Source organism: Amblyraja radiata, chromosome 15 (genome assembly GCF_010909765.2).
Source record: "Amblyraja radiata isolate CabotCenter1 chromosome 15, sAmbRad1.1.pri, whole genome shotgun sequence".
Classification (NCBI taxonomy): domain Eukaryota; kingdom Metazoa; phylum Chordata; class Chondrichthyes; order Rajiformes; family Rajidae; genus Amblyraja; species Amblyraja radiata.
In genome coordinates, this window is record NC_045970.1 from 7,188,394 (window position 1) to 7,195,730 (window position 7,337).

Sequence of the window (7,337 nt, forward strand, 5' to 3'; positions counted from 1 at the left end):
AAATAAGTCAAGCTGAACTTTAACAAATTTCTGGTTGGGCCTCTGTGTGAACCATGTATAATATACTTTTGGCTGGTTTACAAGGCCCTTGAAGAGGGTGTCGATGAGATTTATGAGGATGTCAGCAGGGATTTCAGGTTACAACACAAGATTGGAAATGGGGAAATGTCGTTCAGGGAACACAAACAGTTCCAAACAAAGTCTAATACCTGTAGATGTAGTCAGAATAAGGAGTGGTTTTATTTGAATATGTAGTGAGAAATCGCTTTCACTATCAAATGGTTTCAGTAGTGACACTAGATCTTAAAGGATTTGACAAAGAGGAACTTAAGATCCAAAAGATTTCACTGGAACCTTTGAAAAGTATTTTTATACGTGCCTGAAGGGAATCATTTACAAGGCTCCGGTGACTATTTTTGATTTGATACTAAAACGGCATCTCTTTCAAAGAGATAGATCAAGGAATGGGTTGAAAGGTCAATGGGTCAATCCATTCCCTGGTCTATCTCTGTGCAAGAGATGAAGTTTTAGTATCAAATCAAAAATATTGTGGCCACATTTTACAAATAACACTTAAACCCCCACGCACACAAATACTTGATGTGAGTCTCATCACCTTAGCCCAACGTTCTATTCTCCCAACACATTGATCCCTTAATTTGTGTTTTTGTTTCTGGTCTCACACTATTCTTCACTAATGAATCTTTCCCGGCATATACGCTTGCATTGATACTTTATTCTTCTTGTACTGAACCTTTCAACCTTTCACGCTCTCCAATCGACCACTCACATTCAGCCATCTTTGGATTTCTGCCCTTCTACGCAACTATCAGTCGACATATCTTTGAAAGATACGCACGAGAACCAGGTTGTGCCTTCAGTTTCCATGTCAACCTGTTCGCTGCTAATTGTTTGCCTCACTGTAAAGTGACTATAACCAGTACTACAGGAAGATCGTGAATGACCTGTCCAGCCCATTCTTAGATTCATTCTCTGAATGTACCCTGACAATTCCGTTATTTGTTACTGAAGCACAACATTTATCAGTGTACAGATTAGTTTAGAAATACAGCGCGAAAACAGGTCCTTCAGCCCACCGAGTCCACGTCAGCCGCCGATCCCCGCACATTAACACACACTAGGGACAATTTACAATTGTACCACGCCAATTATCCTACAAACCTGTACGTCTTTGGTATGTGAGAGTAAACCGGAGATCAGTGTGCAGGTACAGCAGGCATTGAAGAAAGCTAATGGAATGTTGGCCTTCATAACAAGAGGATTTCAGTATAGGAGTAAAGAGGTTCTTCTGCAGTTGTATAGGGCTCTGGTAAGACCACATCTGGAGTATTGTGTACAGTTTTGGTTTCCTAATTTGAGGAAGGACATCCTTGTGATTGAGGCAGTGCAGCGTAGGTTCACGAGATTGATCCCTGGGATGGCGGGACTGTCATATGAGGAAAGATTGAAAAGACAAAGCTTGTATTCACTATAGTTTAGAAGGATAAAGGGGTATCTTATAGAAACATATAAAATTATAAAAGGACTGGACAAGCTAGACGCAGGAAAAATGTTCCCAATGTTGGGCGCATCCAGAACCATGGGCCACAGTCTTAGAATAAAGGGGAGGCCATTTAAAACTGAGGTGAGAAAAAACATTTTCACCCAGAGAGTTGTGAATTTGTGGAATTCCCTGCCACAGTGGAGACCAAATCACTGGATGGATTTAAGAGAGAGTTAGATAGAGCTCTAGGGGCTAGTGGAATCAAGGGATATGGGGAGAAGGCAGGCACGGGTTATTGAATGGGGACGATCAGCCATGAATGGCGGTGCAGGGCTCGAAGGGCTGGATGGCCTCCTCCTGCACCTATTTTCTATATTTCTATGTTTCTAAGTTTCTATCCCGGAGAAAACCCACGCAGGCTACGGGGAGAATGTACAAGCTCCGTACAGACATCGCCCATGATCAGGGTCGAACCCGGGTCTCTGGCGCTGTAAGACATTAACTCTACCGCTGCGCCACCGTGCCACACATTGTGTTAAATCACTGCCTGTCTAAAATATATTGATGCCAAACTCCTGCTTGCAACTCATAGAAGCAGAATACTTGAACACGGTCTTTAAAACAGGAATAACGTAGCAGTGTATTCAATGGTACATCACACGACCTGTGGGCAGAAGAGTCTGTGTCATATTTGCCAGCACAATAAAGTCTGTGTCTTTATTACGCCAGCACAAAGTTACTACTGCTGCCAATTTGCAATGTTTGTACATTGCTTATCTCCTTATCTACTTTTTTCTCATAAATATAGGCAAAACTCTGCATAATGCAAACATGGAAATCTTTGCTGTAATAGACTGGGCACCCTTCTTCATTTTGTTTCATGGAGATGAATGAAATTCTTCAATATGAAGTCAATGTAGAGTGAAAGATGTTCTTATCCCGAGATGAACAGTGGAGAAGGTGGTCACGCCAAGCCTTGACCTCCATTTTCAACCCGAGCATGTGTAGGAAGGAACTGCAGATGCTGGTTTAAACTGAAGAAGGGTCTGAAGAAGAGTCTCGACCCGAAACGTCACCTATTCCTTTTTTCCAGAGATGCTGCCTGCTATTCCAACTTTTTGTGCCTATCTTCGGTTCACCCCATATATGTCAGCTTGCTTGTGCTAAACTCCGCAAGGAGTGATGGGCCCGCAATTTCAATATGATGATAATTGATTAAGAGCAATATTAAAGGGAGTGCAGAGCTTTAAATGAATATATGCAGGCTTTCCAGGCTACCTGAAATGCTAGTGAGACCACTATAAGGGCAGTATCCAGGGCCGGAAGAACTGATGGGACAATCTATGTGGCCTCTATCCAGCAGCCTCACAAGATATTTTCCATTGCTAAGTTTTCTTTGTAGAAATTGTGCCAGAACATTGTTTACATAACATTAGAGAATGTTTTAGTGGAGTTGAACATTGCAGATCACTTTGCACTGGATGGATGGTAGCATCCTTGAAACACTCAATCTGCTTGACCTGCTAATCCTATTGATTGATGTTGCCAAGGTGGAGACCTCCTGGGTGGAACAAGATGCTAAACCAAATTAAGACCCTATTCATAAAAAGTTTAAAAAAGAACCAGTGACTCATGGGCGATACAGTGGCGCAGTGGCAGCTCAGTGGGAGAGTTGCTGCCTTACATCGCCAGAGACCAGGGTTCGATCCTGACTACGGGTGCTGTCTGTATGGAGTTAGTACGTTCTCCCCGTGACCTGCGTGGGTTTTCTCCGGGAGCTCCGGTTTCCTCCCACACTCCAAAGGCGTACAGGTTTGCAGGCTAATTGGTTTGGTATAATTGTAAATCATCCCTAGTGTGTGTAGGATAGAACTATTATGTACAGGTGTTTGTTGGTCAGCGTAGACTCGGTGGGCCGACGGATCCGTTTCCACGCTGTATCTCTAAATTAAACTTAAGAGTATTTCATCTCAGCAAAGAGAAATACAATTTACTCCCTAACAAGTCATATAAGAAACATATTCCTGGATAGCACCTGGTTGTGAATAAAGAATACAAAGGGAATTGCAATTGTACCAAGAGTAAATAAAGGTTAAGCCATTTAGCCATGAATGACATAGAAACATAGAAAATAGGTGCAGGAGGAGGCCATTCGGCCCTTCGTGCCAGCACTGCCATTCATTGTGATCATGACTGATCGTCCCCAATCAATAACCCGTGCCTGCCTTCTCCCCATGACCCTTTCTCCATTTATATCAAATGTAGTACCTAATAATGAAAATATATAAACTGACATATTCCACTTGCTGGTCGCCCAACTTTTCTCATTGGAGCTTTTCATATTCACTAGCATGTGAGGCTACTGTAACAGGAGAACAAATACCAAGCAAGCTGGATAATGCTCCAAATATCTTCCTCCAGTTGTAGGATGCCAAACACCTTAAAACACTTCAGGCAGATGGAGAGAATATTACCACAACCACAGTTTCACTGCCTGTGGAAGCTCTTGTGCTAGACTAACCATATCATACAATGCCTTCTCCGCCTCTCTGGATCCAACACTAAACGTCACCTGTACTGGCCAGACCAGTTCCTTCAAAGCTAGGGATAGACACAAAATGCTGGAGTAACTCAGCGGGACAGCGAGAAGGAAGGGCTGACGTTTCAGATCGAGACCCTTCTGCAGACGGTCTGAAGAAGGGTCTCGACCCGAAATATCACCATTCCTTCTATCCAGAGAAGCTGCTCATCCCGCTGAGTTACTCCAGCTTTTTGTGTCTGTCTTCGGCCTGTAACGGGAGGTGGGGTGGCGCGGGCTTCGAAATGTGTAGACAACAGGTCTTGCCCGCACAAAGCCAAAGTGCTTCAGCTGCTCGGGCAGTTTGGTGTGGTAGCCCAGCTTGTGACACCGGGCAAAAGCCCCAGTGGAGGGAGCCCAAGATAAACACCAAATGAGAGGAGATGAGGAATGGGTGACGTTTCGGGTCGAGACCCTTCTTCAGACTGAGCTATAGGTTTTCACTTTGTAAAGACAATAGACAATTGGTGCAGAAGTAGGCCATTCGGCCCCTTCGAGCCAGCACCGCCATTCAATGTGATCATGTAAAGAGTCTGAAAGAATATTTTTTTTAACACAGTGACACTAAAATTAATTTTGAAATCAGGTTTGGATGCAGACAACACAGAGACACAGATGATAGAGCCACTGCCTCGCAAGCCAGAAGATTCAGGTTCAATGCTGATCTGGGTGTGCCTGTTTGTTCCCACTGCCCACAGCCATGAAGGCTGACAGGATCATCAGGCTCTGTGAATTGCCCCTAGTTTGTAGCTGAGAGGTGCAATCTTGGTTTCGGGGTGAGACCCCTCTTCAGACTGATCCAGCCTGGGCCCGGGGCTGCTCTTTCACCCGTTATTTCACCGCGGTTCAACGCCAGGAGGCAACGAGCGCATGAAACCTCCGATGTCCATTGTATCAGTTATGTGCACAATGGTCGTGGCCCTGGAATCGACAGGTTAACTCCTAACGGGCCTGTCCCACTTGGCGAATGCCAAGGACTAGTTTTAATGGAATTCACCTACGACACCTGGCGACACCTACAACAGCAAAAAATTGTCGCCACTGTCGCCGAAAAAATGTCAAAATTTTGCGGCAGTCGCCTGTAGTCAGCCAAAAAATCGCCTAAGTGGGACAGGCCCATGAATCGTGCTCTTTTGATCATCAGCAGTTTACCATGTGCATAGAATCAGTGGTATAACCACAAGGAACTGCAGATGCCGGTTTACCAAAAAAAGACATATAATGTTGGAGTAACTCAGAATATCAGGCAGCTTCTCTGGAGAACATGGATAGTCGACGAAGGACCTCGGCCCGAAACATCACCCATTCCTTCTCTCCAGAGATGCTGAGTTACTCCAGCATTTTGTGTCTGAAATCTGAAGAAGGGTCTCGACCCGAAACGTTCCCTATTCCTTTGCTCCATAGATACTGCCTCACCCGCTGAGTTTCCCCAGCATTTTTGTCTACCAACATTTTATGTCTATCTTCATGGATAGGCGACTTTTCAGGTCAGGACCTTTCATCCCGTAACGCCGCCTGTCCGTGTTCCATAGAGATGCTGTCTGACCCGCTGAGTTATGGACCTGTCCCACTGTACGAGTTCATTCCAAGAGCTCTCCCGAGTTTTAAAAAAATCAAACTCGTGGTAAACACGGAGAATGAACGTAGCGGGTACGTCGGAGCTCGGGGACGTCTCTTAGCGGCTCGTAACGCTAACGGCAGGTACTCGGGAAGACTCGCTAATGGCAGGTAAGCTCGGGAAGACTCGTGAAGATTTTTCAACATGTTGAAAAATGTCTACGAGAGCCCCGAGTACTGACGAGTGGCCATTACCGTAAATCTCCGAGTTCAAATCAGGGCAAACTCGGGAGAGCTCTTAGAAACTCGTACCATGGGACAGGGCCATAACTCCAGCGCTTGGCGCTTTGCCCAGTGGTGTTATAAGCGAGTGTCCGCTCTCCATGCGACCACAGTTACAAGAGCTCTGTCAGAGATCAACGCCACAACCCCACCCCACGGACTCAGACGACCACAACTCACTCAAAGGACCGGCAGCAACTTAAAATACAACACGATATATCTTATTCAAAACCAACCCAGAAAAGCTCGCTGGACATGTCTTCTGGCACAATTCACACAACCCGGAATTATTTCCACACCAGGGAAACTAGATGCGACTCCGTGCGATAACTAATTTAAAACACTCATGCAATGTCACTGTGGACATCCAACCTAACAAGCCACCATGTTATCTATTTGCCCACGAACCCCACATTTTGAGAGATATCACAGAGTGAAAACAGGCCAACTTGCCCACACCGACCAACATGCCCCATCTACACTAGTTCTACCAGCCTGCATTTGGCTCATATTGCGGGAGAGTCTAGGACTAGAGGTCATAGCCTCAGAATTAAAGGAAGTTTTCTTGGGAAGTAGGTGATGTGGAATTTCTTTAACCATATAACCATAAAACCATATCACAATTACAGCGCGGAAACAGGCCATCTCGGCCCTACAAGTCCGTGCCGAACAATTATTTTCCCCTAGTCCCATCTACCTGCACTCAGACCATAACCCTCCATTCCTTTCCCATCCATATACCTATCCAATTTATTTTTAAATGATAAAATCGAACCTGCCTCCACCACTTCCACTGGAAGCTCATTCCACACAGCTACCACTCTCTGAGTAAAGAAGTTCCTCCTCATGTTACCCCTAAACTTCTGTCCCTTAATTCTGAAGTCATGTCCTCTTGTTTGAATCTTCCCTACTCTCAAAGGGAAAAGCTTATTCACGTCAACTCTGTCTATCCCTCTCATCATTTTAAAGACCTCTATCAAGTCCCCCGTTAACCTTCTGCGCTCCAAAGAATAAAGACCTAACTTAGTTGCTGAAACCCAGGCAACATTCTAGTTAATCTCCTCTGTACTCTCTCTATTTTGTTGACATCCTTCCTAGAATTCGGCGACCAAAATTGTACACCATACCCCAGAATTGGCCTCACCAATGCCTTGTACAATTTTAACATTACATCCCAACTTCTATACTCAATGCTCTGATTTATAAAGGCCAGCACACCAAAAGCTTTCTTTACCACCCTATCTACATGAGATTCCACCTTCAGGGAACTATGCACAGTTATTCCTAGATCCCTCTGTTCAACTGCATTCCTCAATTTGCTACCATTTACCATGTACGTCCTATTTTGATTTGTCCTGCCAAGATGTAGCACCTCACACTTATCAGCATTAAACTCCATCTGCCATCTTTCAGCCC